This window comes from Cenococcum geophilum, assembly GCF_001692895.1.
Source record: "Cenococcum geophilum 1.58 unplaced genomic scaffold K441scaffold_13, whole genome shotgun sequence".
Classification (NCBI taxonomy): domain Eukaryota; kingdom Fungi; phylum Ascomycota; class Dothideomycetes; order Gloniales; family Gloniaceae; genus Cenococcum; species Cenococcum geophilum.
Window position 1 is genome coordinate 1,013,140 of NW_027137571.1, and position 14,651 is coordinate 1,027,790.

Below are 14,651 nucleotides of genomic sequence, written 5' to 3' on the forward strand. Positions count from 1 at the left end.
AATTATGTCCTTATAGCCCCCTATCTACAAAGTCCCCTTATAGGATATTACTAAAATCTATATTAAGGAAGTATTTATAAAATATAAAGCACTAAATAAAATTATATTAGATAGAGATCTAACATTTATAGCAGCGTTTTAGGAAGGATTTTTTAGCAGAATAAGGGGTTTAAGTAGTAACTTCTACCGTATATTATCTATAGACAGATAAATAAATAGAAAGATTAAATTAGATACTAGAGTAGTATTTAAGATACTATATTAATTATATATAGAATAATTAGGTATTATTATTACTAGCTATATAGTTTATATATAATATAACACCATAGAAAGGTACAGAGATATTACTATTTTATATAAATTATAGATATAAGCCTAGAATATTATTATTACTATAATAAGTAAAGAAAATAAGTAATATAGTAAAGTTATAAGGTAAGGATGTAGATAGGGAGTCCAATAATTAAATAATAGGGTATATTATATAGACAGACAAATCCTTAAGGGAAAAGGAGGAGTCTATGTGCGAGGTAAGAAAGGGTTTTCCCTAGGCACGTATAGCGCACGTACCTCACGGGCGAGTCACCCCTGGGTTGCCCTAGGGTCGCCTATACCTTACGGCTATATAACTATCTACTTAGGTTTTACCTAACAATGCCCCCCTCTTTAAAAGGATTGTCCCCGATCCTTTATATACTTAAGCCTTAATAAAACCCTATAAAAAACCTTAATAAGGAAAAAATTTGGAGGGGAAAGAGCGTCTTAATTTTGCGTATAGAGAGATAGGTAGTACACATACGCGGCGTAAGGATGTTAAGGAACTTTAACCGGCGGTTAAAGTTGTCTAATTAGTTAGATTTACCTTACTAAGACTCCCCCACATTTAACCAAGCTAATAGGGATTTTCTATCCCCGGGATAGAAAATCCTAATTAGTCTGTTTAGGGCTCGCCTAAATTTATTAGACCATTAAAAATATTCTAAAAGCTCGCTTATATTGGCAGGTTGCTAGTACCTCGTAGGTAGGTTATAGGTTATTTATATACAGCCAGATTTATAGACGGTAAGGCTATATACCTATTAAATCCGCCGCTAACCCTGCTTTTAGCCTTGCGCTATACTGGCATAGCGCCGTATATACTTCGCAGGTAGGTTATAGGTTACTTATATACGGCCAGATTTATAGACGGTAAGGCTATATGCCTATTAAATCCGCCGCTAACCTATGCTTTAGCCTTACGCGTTATCTGCATAGCATATACGTGGAATAGTATATAAGCTATTAGTACAGGTTACTACTAGCGGGTTACTAGCAGGTTATAGACCCCGGTTAAATAGACCCTAGTTATAAATAGGCCTATTCTTTAACATAAACAATCTGCTAAGCTGGTATAGAGTAACGGACTAGGTTTAGGAAGGGTGCTTTCTAAATCAAGCTTTGTTGCCGGCGTGCGTTATAGCCTCGCCTATAAGTCGCCTGCGAGTCACCGGTATAGCCAGGTTGCGTCAAAGTATGGCTTATATAGGATATTAATAAATCACGCTTCACCCTATATATATGCCGCAGTTCTTACTACAAGCGTTAACTTATTCTTTAATCCCTTAGGATATCCTCTACTCCGCTTTTATATAGGTTATATTTCAGCAGCAGCACTTACTTTTCGCCTACGCTTCGGCTGCGAGGCTAGGGTGTTCCGCTTACGGTACTCATCCAGTAGTTATTAACAATTTTTAAGTTCTGTCTTATATTTCTCTTTATTATACTTATTCGGCCATCCTAGCCATTTAATGAGGTACTATGGTTGTCTAATACAATCCTAGTAGGCGACGATTGCTTCTACTTCCTAGCTGCCTTCCTTAAGCTCTTCCACTGCTAGGGGTTAAAACCTAGGGCGTAACCTATAAGGCTCTAGTAAGGAGATATAAAAACCCAAGTAAAGCCGCGCTATAGTAGGTGGGAGCTCTAGCTTATATACTTACTGCCCTATATACTCTAGGATCTGAAACGGTCCCATAAACTTACAGTTAAGCTTTTTATAGGGACGTTTCGTGCGGATATTCTTAGAGGAGAGCAGGACTCGTTTACCGACGGCGAAGTGCTTGGCTAGGTAGTGACGATTATAGTATTTTACCTAAAGCTTTTAAGCGTATATTATTAACGCTGCCGCTGCCTTATATATAAGGCGCAGGCGTTATAAATACGTCTCTGCAAGTTTAATATTTGTTAACTTAGACCCCTCCCTACCTTACTAGGCGTCTTAGACGCTATCTAGGACTCCGTCTAAAACGTTTAGCAGCTAGCTATAGGTAAGCTTAATAGGGGAACGCTTTATTATAGTATAGACCTTAGAGTTATAGGCGAAGGCTACTTCGTTAAGTAGGGAGGCCTAATTAGACTATTCCTAGTTTGTAAATATACGCAGGTATACCTTAAGCTCCTAGTTTTAACGCTCCGTCTAACTATCTATCTATAGGTAGAATGCGGTACTAAGTTTACGTTAAACGCGGAGATAGTAGTATATGGTGCTTTAGTACTCACTTATAAATATACTACCCCTATTAAAGATAATATTATTTAGAGGCCCTATTTATATAAAGACTCTAAATAGGAGTTCTGTAAGTTATGTAGCATTAATTATCTTACGCACTAGATAGTAGCGCACTAGCTTTATAAAACGGTCTATAAGAATAAGGGCGGAGTTACGCTCTACGCTATTAGGAGTTATAGACTTAGGAAGATCTATAATAAAGTTAAGTAAATAATATCGCTAGGCTTAGGTAAGGACTTAGAGAGGCTGCAGCTCGCCATAGGGTTTATAGCGGCGCGATTTAGAGTATTAGCAGGTATTATAGTTATCTAGGTATTCGCGGAGGTCCTTAGTAAGGCCGTTCTAAGCGTACTTCCACATAATTACCTTAAAGGTATAGTTAAAACTATAATGGCCGCCTATAGGATTGTCATGATTCCGCTTAAGGATCTCCTATTATAGTAGTATATAATTTAGCACCTAGACCTTATTATTTTACCTTAGGAGTCCTTAATTATTAAGGGTATAGTCCTTATTACTAATAGGAACCTGTTCCTAGGTTAACTAATTATATATAGAGCGTATAAAGGCGTCCCTTTTTTATACTCTATAAATAAAATTAACTAGTGACTTAGGGGGTTATTCTATAAACGCCGTTTCGGCTAAAGTAGCTACTACTACTTCTTGCCATAGCACGAGACTCTATATAAAGTTGGTACTAGCAAAGTAACGTATAATACGTAAGTAACTCGCTAGGTTATTGCGGGGGACTATAGCCTAGGCTAAGGGGTCTTCCCTAGGATTAAGCGCTATTAGGCCGGTTGAAGTAGTCTTAAAGAGAATAGTAGGACGCTTTGGTCCGCTGGCGCCAAGTTTATAAAAGTCGCTCGCATACTACACGTATGCTACTTGCTGGTATAGTATAGTAGCACTAGGGCCGCCCATAAGGCCTATAACCCGCAACTTTTACTATAATATAGGCAGTATAGTATTAAGGAGTGTCCTCTTACTACTATCTTTAAAGCCTTTAGTATAATCCAGGCGCTAGGATAGTATATTAGTAGAATTTATCTTACCTGGCTTATATTTAATCTTAAAATTAAACTTAGCTAGTTTTTTAGTATACTGGGCCTAGCGAGCAGATAAGCTCTTAGTGGTTATAAAGTATTAGAGATTATTATAATCGCAAGGCACGCGCGTTATATGCGCGGCATATTTAAGGTAATAGCGCCACGTCTTAAAGTATTGTACTATAGCGAGTAGTTCTTTATTATATGTATTATATTATACTTCTAGGCTAGTAAGCTTCTAACTGCAATAAGCAATCGGGTGCTAGTAGAGTTAATCTCCCTGCCCTAAAGGCTGTAGAAGTATACCACTATAGGTATAGTTAGAAGCGTTAGTAATTACTATTAGGGGTAAATTAGGGTTAAAGTGGCGAAGTAAAGGAGCCTATATAAACGCAGCGCGTAGCTTATAGAACGCCTACTACGCGTTATCGGGCCAGGACCAGAGTTAATACTATTTAGTAGGCCCTTTTAACTTATACTTTCTCTTCTTCTCCCTATCTAATATTGGGTTGCGATGTGCCTATGTAAGATATATATGTAGGGGGTATGCGGTATCTAAGTAGTTCTAGATAAATCGCCTATAGAAGTTAGTAAAGCTAAGGAAGACCTAGATATCCCTATAGGACTTAGGCTTAGGCTATTCCTTAATAGCTTTTATATAGTTAGGGTCTATTATAATACCCCTAGGGGTAATAATAAAGCCTAGGAACTTAACGTTCTTAGTATAAAAGATGCATTTTTGTAACGGAACCTTGTAGTAAGAACTACGATGGGTTCGTCAATAGGCTAGGTGTGTAGGAAATGCAAGTACAAAAGTCGATTAACGTAATTACAATTAGTGGAGTAGTTGCCCAACAGATTAACTCTAATTATATTCTAAGAATTACTATAAGGAAGGAACTATCTAGGTAGGGACTAAGGGTCCTTAAATATATAACCATACTCCTAAGAAAGTTGTTGCTCTATCTGCTCTATCTACTTTATTCGCTTTATAATAGATCTTATAGATTATATAGATTATACAGATCACGTCACGTGACTCTACTTACTATTTCTCGTTATATAGTTCCACGGGTTCTATCCTAAACCGTGCTAGTATTAACTAACTAGCTTCTTCCAACTCTTCTCTAAGTAGTCGTAATATTATACTTAAAGCGTCCGTAATACTATCTCCCTCCTCTCCATCTTTATCCTTAAAGATTCTTAGTATCTCCAGGTTATTTACTAGAGGTATAATATCTATCTAATTAATTTAGTTAATATTGTTACTTATAATGCCTAAAGCACCTTCTTTTTCCTCTATAGCCCGTTGGTCTTATACTATTGCTATAATATTATCTCTTAGTAAGATAATGCCATCTCCGTATTCTTGTTGTGCGAAAGAGGGGCTAGTTTGCGTTATATTGGCGAGTCCTTTATCCCAGCAACCTTTCTTTTATTTAAAGTGCACTAAAGCAAATATTTGGTTATCCTATAACGTTCGCTCTATCTCTAATATTAAATATACGCGACCTATTACTCTTAATAGTCGTCTAGTTCCCTAATTAATTTATCTTAGGGTCTTATGTTTAGTTTAAGGTAGAAAAACTTAAGGGCAATCTTGCCGCAGCGCTAGTGGAAGCCTATTGTTAATTCGAAGAATCTACTTATGCCTTTAAGGCTTAGTAGTCTGCCTTTATAAAAGTTTAGCGTCTTTAACACGTTCGTAAGAAGGTTTGCTTTAAGAAGTGGAAACTTATAAAATAAGGTCTTTAGGAACTAGGTAATAAAAGAACGGATTCTCCTCTAATAGAGAAGGAAATAGATCTAAGTAGTTCGGCAACTGTTTTTCTTAGGTCCCCTTTAGGTGACTTATTCTTTAGCGATTTTTCTTTATTAATACTACCTAACCTAATCTCTTCCAATACTCCTATACCTTTCCTATAACGTTCTTTAAATTCTCTAGTAGCTTCTAGGTAGTCTTAGTGTAGCCTATCCACTTAACTTCGTACTATGTTTTATTATTAACGTCCTCGTAACTAATAATCTTCGAAACTTGCTATTTGTCTTCTTCCTATCCTCTATATATATCTGCTTTATAGACTGGTGGCTTTATATTCCTATATACTGGCTCTAGCATTGCGATATACTATATAGGGTAGATCTTTATTTTAGCTGGTAAATTTAACTTAAACGTAACCGGTGAAATCCTCTATATAATTTTAAAAGGTCCTAGTCTAATATAGTCCAATTTCTTACTTAATCGTTAACTCTTAAAATTTTTATATAGTAGTTATACTTTATCTCCCTCCTTAAGATCTAGTCCCTTAGATCTCTTAGCNTTATAGTACTTTTTTATTCTCTCTTATACTTTCTTTACTAATTCTATAAGGTCTATATAAAGATTTATTAATATCTTTATTCTTTCTTTAGCTGTACTATTTATCTTCTTCGCTTACCGTAATAACAACGATATTCTCAGCTTATATCCATAATTTACCTTAAATAGTAATATACCTATTCCTTCTTAAGGTGTTGCATTATATGCAAACTATATAACTAGTAATAGCGATACCTAATTATTTTATATATAATTAATATAATGCCTTAGATACTATTCTAGTGTCTAATTTAATCTTTCCGTTTAACTGTCTGTCTATAGATAATATACGGTAGAAGTTGCTGCTTAAACTCCTTACTCCGCTAAGAATACTTCCTAAAATACTACTACAAATCTTAGATCTCTATCCAATATAATTTTGCTTAGTGCTCTATATCTTATAAATACTTCTTTAACGTAGATTCTAGCGACATCTTCCGCTAAGATTTCTTCTGTGCATATTATAAAGTATCCCCACTTTATAAGCTTATCTACTATTACTAAGATCGCGTTATAATCTTATCCGGTAATAGGATCTTTTAATTTTAGCAACTTAATAATAAAGTCCTATAATATAACCTCCTATAGTCTCTCTAGTGTTTTAATAGGTTGTAGCTCTCCATACGGCTTATGCCTTATTAGTTTATTCCTTTAATAATCTAAATATTCCTTTATAACCTTTCTAGCTATCCTTTAGATTCTGTTAATAATATACTCCTCCTAGAGTCTTAATACTAAGCCCGTAGCTCTATTATGTCCTTAAGTTAGTCCCTTATAGAAGTCCTTTACAAACTACTCTACTATACTTCTTAGGATATACCTTACTTCTTAATTTTCGTATATATCCGTCTGTGGATCTTCTAGCTATACTTCTAGAATTCTTTACGCCTAAAAGCTTTCTAGTATCTTATAGACCTTCTCTAGTTTATTGTCTTCTCAAGTTGCTGTAATTTTTGGGTGATTATACCTAATTAATCCGTCTGTATTTTTTCGTAATAAAGCCCCTAATAGCTTTTCCTTATTTTATAATTTAGCTTTACGGCTTAGAGTATCTGCCCGCGTATTATCTGTACCTTTAGTATACTAAATCTTAAAATAGTATTCCGTAAGCATCTCTGCCTATTTAACCTGTCTTTAGTTAAGTTCCTTTATTATTAGGAATCCTATTAAGTTCTTATAATCCGTTTTAACTATAAATGGTTTCTCTATGCCTTATAAGAATGCTCTTTATTCCTTTAATGCTGTAACTATACCTAATAACTCCTTATTATAGATGTTATAGTTTAACTCTAGTGGTATTATCTTCCGACTATAGTATACCACTGGGTGCCATCTATCTTAATGCCTTTATATAAAGTACGCCCCTAGTATATAGTCTAATATATCTATTTCTACAACCGTCTCTAGTCCTAGTTAATAGATTTTAAGAACTAGCTCTTAGGTAAATAACTCTTTAACTTTCTTAAAGAGTTCTTTTTACTCTTCCCCCTATACTTATAGTTCTTCTTTCTTTATTAATTGCGTGAATAGTTTAATATCCTTTAACTACTACGCTATAAACCTTCTACAGTAATTACAAAATCCTAGAAACGATCTTAACTATATAACGTTCTCTAGTTCCTGCCAATTTACTATAGCCTTAATCTTCTTTAGATCTATACTAAGTTAGCCTAGTTTAATAATAAATCTAATAAAATTGGTCTTCCTGGTAAAGAACTTGCATTTCTTAATTGCTACTAGCATCTGTTTTTCTTATAGTCTCTTTAAGACCTATTTAACGTATTCCCCATGTTCTTCCTTAGTCATTAAGTAGATAATAATATTATTAAAATATACTATAACAAATTTATCTAAGTGTTCTCCTAATATATTATTAATACGCTTTTAGAACATTACTAGTGCGTTTATAAGCCCAAATTGCATAACTAATGGTTTATATAGTCCTTCCTTTAATCTAAAGGCTGCCTTTTATTTATCGCCTTCCTTAATCCTAATCTAATAGTACGCCCATCTTAGATCTATCTTTATAAAGATTTACATATTGCCTATTCTATTTTAGATTTCGCTAATTAAGGGTAAAGGATACCTATCCTTCCTAGTGATGCTGTTTAACTGTCTATAGTCGATACACAGCCTTAGTTTGCCATTTTTTTTTGGTACGAATAGTACTGGATAACCCGCTAATGACTACGATGGTCTAATGTATCCCTTTCGTAGATTTTCCTAGATAAACTCTTTTAACGCTCTACCTTCTTCTTTAGTAAGCTTATAGATTAGAAAGAACCTTAAACTTATTCCTAGTTCTAATTCTATCTTATAGTCCTATACTACATATTCTAATAGCTTTTTACTTTCCGGTGACTATAATTTCTTACCGTACTTATAATATCTCTTTAGTATATAGCTTAGTCCCTTTTCTGTTTTTTCATAGGTTGCTCCTACTTAATACTATACTAACTTGGCTTATTGTCGCATCTTACGGCGTTAAGTATCTCTAATATTAACCTAACCTGTAATCTAATTAATTCTTAGATTATATTCCTGTAACNAAGGNATGCCTAATACTGCCTTNTCCTGTCCNAATAGTAGGATATTAAAAGACATNTTAATTTGTCTTCCTTTAATAGTTATCTAAATAGGTCCTATTTTAAGATTAATAATCCCTCCTTTATAGGTTATTGGATCTCCTAAAATTATAACTAATAGGTAAGGTTGCTCCTTTTATCTGTAAGGTAGTTCTATTCTCTTAACTATTACTAGTAAGATATGGTTTCGCGTTGCTCCACTATCTATTAGCGCTTTAAACTGCTAATCTTACTAATTAATCCGTAAATTTAGGTGTTGTCCTTAAATTCCTTTAAGGGTCTAAGGCTCTACTACTGGCTCCCTCTGGTCCTATAGGCCTCTACTTTTCCTAACTATTAGCTACTTAATTCTAGTACACTTAACTTACTCTTTAACCAATGCCTAGTTCGCTTTTTATCTTTAATATACTATAAACACGTATTTTCTGGGTATTTCCACTACTGTTATCTGTCTAAGTATTCTTCTATAAGGAATCTTCCTAGTTAAAATACTAAACTTCCTTCCTCTTAGGTTTTTATTAGATGCTATTTATGCATATATTTAGTATTTTTATACTACTATTTATCCGTTATCTAGTATATCCTTATAGGGTATTTCCGATTCTTTTCTTTTGGATTCTTATATATTTCGCATATATTGTCTATATACGCAATCCATAATAATATGTAGTGTGCTAGGTGCTTTAGGTTAACTCTTAGCTCGTCTTTATCCCTAAGTTTAAACCTTTATTATACTAATCTAAATATTGCGACTTTATTTATAGGTACTAAGATGCGTCTCTTACTTTTCTAGTCCTCTAAACGTTCCTCTAGATCCTTTAACATTATAATTAAGGCTCCTTTAATATGCGTTATGGCCTTCTCTATAATTAGGTAGTCCTAAATAACTTTTTTATTTAACCACATATAGAAATCTTCCTACTTATTATTGTGCCTTTGCTTATACTACTTTTAGTATAGCTACTAGAGTGTATACGGTCTATCTATAAGGAAATATCTCTTTATTACTATATCGTAATAGCCTTTAGTATATTGTTCCTTAAACCTAGTAAGAATCCCTAAATCCTCTTCTTATTCTAGTTTAGTAAGCTACTTAGCCCTTAATATGCCTGCTCTCGGCCTATTAGTAATTCTTTATACTGGTGCTCTATCCTTTATACGTCTTAATATGCTAGATTTCCTGTCTAGTTTCTATTCTTGCTATGCGATAATTTTTTGTCTGAACTCTTCTATAGTTTCCTTTAGTTGGCGCCTTGCGCTCTAATCCTTAAAGTTATCTTACTTCTTAATTTTGGTATTAACTCTTTAATTTTTAGGCTAAATACTATACTCCCCTAGTAAGTCTTCTAGGTCTATATATCTATCTCCTAGTCTAATCGCTGTTTACGTTACAGATTCTCTAATCTATAAAGAAGCTCCTTGCCTCTTATTTGTGGGTGTCCTAATTTATACTCCAAATTCTTAGCCCCTTGGGTTCGTTAACCCTAAGCTTACTTCTAACTTAAGCTTAGCTCCTACCTTAGTCTAACTAAGCTTAACTAGTGTCCTTATCTCGTCTTAAGAGTCCTAGATCTCACTTATCTCGTCTTAAGAATCTTATACCGTTAGGAATTCTTATCCCAAGCTTATTCGTATGTCTTTAAACTAAGCTACTACTTTACTCTATCGGTTTCTATCCGTTATGGGTCCTTAAGCTTACCTTATCTTATCTTAAGAATCTTAGTTATCTCTTATCTCGTCTTAAGAATCTTAAGCCTTTGGCCTTTTGCCTTTATTAAGTGCCAAAGTAGTTTACTATCCTACTTCTCTTACGTCTTATAAAGCGATAGACATTATATCTAGTGGGGTTTTGATCCCTACTAATATTCCCTATTCTATAGTGGAATTATCCTCTACCTCTACTATAATATCTCTAAGGTCTGCTCGCTCCTAGTAAGCGGCCCTTATTGCCTTATCGTTATGAAATGTTTCGCCTAGGTCGAATCTATTATCCTTAATGTCTAATCTGCGAACTGGTTCGTTAGTTCCTCTATATCCTATAGGTGCTGGCTCCTATAGCTAATAGCTTACGCCATACTTAGCGTCCTTATAAATTTGGCATGCGTTATTGTAATAAAACGCAAAACTTTTAATTGAACATTCTTTTGTTCCTTATAGTATATTATCGTCCCTTTATACGTGTATATCGTCTACTAGTCTCGTGCCTTTTACTATATGGTGACTCTGCTTACTTTTACAGTCTCTAATATAATAACCCTGTTTTCTATAATTTATATAAGCTCCTTTTTTAAACCATTTCTCTTATTATAGAGTCCGCCTAAATGTCTTCTGCTATTAAGATCCCTGATTCGGCCTTTGCTCCTTAAACCTTTAATTACTTAATCCTTATCCTCTAGGTTTCTATAGTTTGCTCTATCTCTTATAGGCTTCTTTAGTACTACTTAGGTCTATTAGCTCTACGCCATACCATAATTTCTAACTTAGCTTTTGTTGTTACGTACTCTATGCCTTATATAACTATAGAACTCTATTTTAGCCTTTCTTAGCCTATTCCCTTTAGTAGATCTAATTATTAATCTTAATTGCCTAATCTATTAGTTCCCTTAGGGTATCCGCATCTTCTATTAGGATAATTGCGTCCTAGACTTTAGCCTTAAGTCCCTGTTTATACTATGCCATAAGCGCCTTATTATTCCACTTTACTTATATTGCTAGTGTCTGGAACTATATCATATACTTAATTACTAAAGTTCATTATATAAGGTTCTGGAGTTTTCTTTCCACTATAGTTGTTTCTTCTAGGTCTTTAAATATCTATATAAGTTGTTCTATAAATCCTTCCCAACTTAAGAATATAAATCGCACGTCTTAGTTAGTGGTCGTTATTCCGTTTACCTATATCTCCATAAGGTAGGGTTTAAACTACTTAAGTGCTTTCCCTAATAAGAATAGTCCTACATAGGCTATCTAATCCACGGGTATAGGTAACTTTGCTCCCTTCTATAAGACCTTAAAGTGCATCTGCGTAAGGAATCCTTTAAGCTTTAACCTCTCTCCTATAAATCTCTTAATTAATAGTAGCTTAATTTTTGCTGCTCCTATTCCGTTAAGTCTTTCTTCTAATACTGCATTGTTAGCTATTAACTAGTCAACTATTTCCTGTAGCTGTCCGACCGTTATAGGTTACTATAAGTTAGTATCTGCCATACTAGTGTCACCTCCTATCCCTAAAGTAGTTGCTACCGTCAATGGCGTTATAGTGGCTGTTTTTGGTGGCATGTTATCTGACTTCTTATATTAATACCGTAACTAGGTAGTGATTGTGTAACGGAACCTTATAGCAAGAACTACGATAGGTTCGTCAATGGGCTAGGTGTATAGGAAATGCAAGTATAAAAGTTAATCAACGTAATTATAATTGGTGGAGTGGTTACCTAATAGATTAACTCTAATTGTATTCTAAGAATTACTATAAGGAAGGAACTATCTAGGTAGGGACTAAGGGTCCTTAAATACACAACCGTACTCCTAAGAAAGTTGTTGCTCTATCTGCTCTGTCTACTCTGTTCGCTCTATAATAGATCTTATAGATTATACAGATTATATAGATCACGTCACGTGACTCTGCTTACCATTCCTCGTTATATGGTTCCATGGGTTCCATCCTAGACCATACTAGTATTAACCAACTAGCTTCTTCCGACTCCTCTCCAAGTAGTTATAACATTGTACTTAAAGCGTCCGTAACAATTTTAATAGTTTGGCGTATAGGCCCTAAGCGCGGAGCTGTCGCAGTACCTACTTAACGTGCTTAACGTGCTTATCCTTATTATTTAAGTAGATAAGAATATTATCTAAGTAGACTATATAGATAGTATCCACTAGGGTTCCTAGAGCTTTATAAATATAGCTCTAAAAAGTTATAAGGGCGTTAATAAGACCAAAGGGCATTACTAGGTACTTGAAGTGACTATAGCGTGTCTTAAATACGGTCTTCCATTTATCTCCCTTTTTAATATAAATCCTATAGTACGCATTACGAAGATCTAGCTTTATAAATATCTTCGCATAGCTAAGCCTATTAAAGAGTTCGCCAACTAGCGGTAGGGGGTACCAATTTTTAATCGTAATCTTATTTAGGCGTCTATAGTTAACGTATAGCCGCATTATACTGTCTGCTTTTAGCATAAAGAGAATAAGCGCTCTAGCAGGCGACTTACTAGGCCTAATCCAGCCCTTTTTAAGAGCACTGTCTAGGTACTCTTATAAGATCTACAACTCTTTCTATAAGAGGTTATAGAGGGGCATTTATAGTGGCGTTTTACCTTCTTCTAAGTCGATTATATGGTCGTACTTAGAGTTCTACAGTAGTATGCTTACTAGCTCGTTAAAAAAGATATTAATTTCCTCCTTATATATATCTGGTAGGCTAGGGGCTACGGAGGTTAAAGCAACTATTATATGGTAGTGTGCTTCTAGAAGCCAGTAAAGAAAAGGGTATAGCTAATATGCGTTTCGTAGGTATACTTATATAGAGAGTATATACAGCTCTGCTGCAGTATACTTAATAGTTTTAGGGTTTTAATCACCTCCCCCTTATGTATAGGTGATCTACGCCAGCACTAAAGGGTCTCCATAAGTACTCACTACTAGTAACAGCAGGTCCTCTACTATGTTTATAACCGGTATCTCTACGTCCGGAGGGTCTACACAGGTACTCGCTGCTAGTAATAACAGGTCCTCTATTATATTCACAACCGGCGTAAAAAAGGAGTCTTCTGGCTATAGCAAATAGACTATTTCGCCAGCCTCAATATCTACTAGGAGAGCGTTAAGGGTGATTATTTAGAGGCGTTTAGGGTCCAAAGTACCCTAGATAAACTATCTAGAATAGAAGCTAATTAATAGATCTGCTTCCGTAAGCTAATCCTATCTAAGAACTATATTATAACTATTAAATAAGCCACCCTAAAAGGTTTGCGGGCCGATAGTATAAGGGGTACCCTAGGAGTCGCTAGTAGTAACCGTTAGATCATAAGCATCCCAGATTATTATCTAGTTACTATTAAGGAAACATATAATAGGTTTACGTAAATATAGCGCGTAGCGTATAGGTAGGTTAAACCTATAGATGACGTCTTAATTAATAAGGTTAATTTAGTACCTATTATTATATAAAGTATATAGGCGGACTTTACCCTAGGGCGTATCCATCGCAACATATACCATAATGCGTTTCTTTTCTCCCTCTATATTAGGCCCTAGTTATAGTTAAAAAAAATACGCCACTAGGGCTTTAGGTTTTCCAAAGGCCGGGCTAACTTCTTTTTATTAGCCTGCTTCTAGTGGTCCTTACAGTAGCCGCCTGCGGTCCTTTAACTCGCGTACGTAGCACCGGCGTCTAGGGGGTCCCCTAAGCCATCCGGCTTTTAGGTGGTTTCCCTAGGAGTTTGCTTAAAGCGTCGCCCTTTTTAGGTTCTGTTCCCTAAACCTAATTCTATGGAGCCTGTACTACGACCACGCTTCGTACGCGATGATTTACTGCCGCCACTTACGCGATCTTCCGTAAGCTTTGTAGTGTTAAGCAATTACTCTACACAGCGGATTTTATTAAAGAGGTCTTTAGCGGTTCTTACCCGTTAGGTAAAGTTCTATTAAAAGAGCTCTACTTATAGGTAGGCTGGGAGATATAAGAACCAAAAGTCTATCTATTGCTTAGGATTAACAAAAGGGGTATATAAGAAGAGGTCCTCTAAGCTACGTATACGGGCTAGGAAGATATTAAACCTTTAGTTCTCCTTTATAATAGCCGTATAGTACATTATAGCGTTATTAAAGCGTCTTACTATAGGGTTCCTAATCTAGTTCTGGACCATAGTCTTAAACTTATCCTATAGTAAAGGACCTTTATCTTTAGTGCCTAGCCGGTAATAAACTAGTTAGGTAATTGTCTTCTCTTTTATAAGACCTTTAATAGCCTAGCGCGTGCGTCGCTTATAGTTATAGTTAGCGTTATTAACCTTAAATCGGTTTTTAACTGCGGTAATCCACCGGTTAAAATGCTGTTAAGTAGTACCGCTAATATTGGGTGGTAACTTCTTAACTAG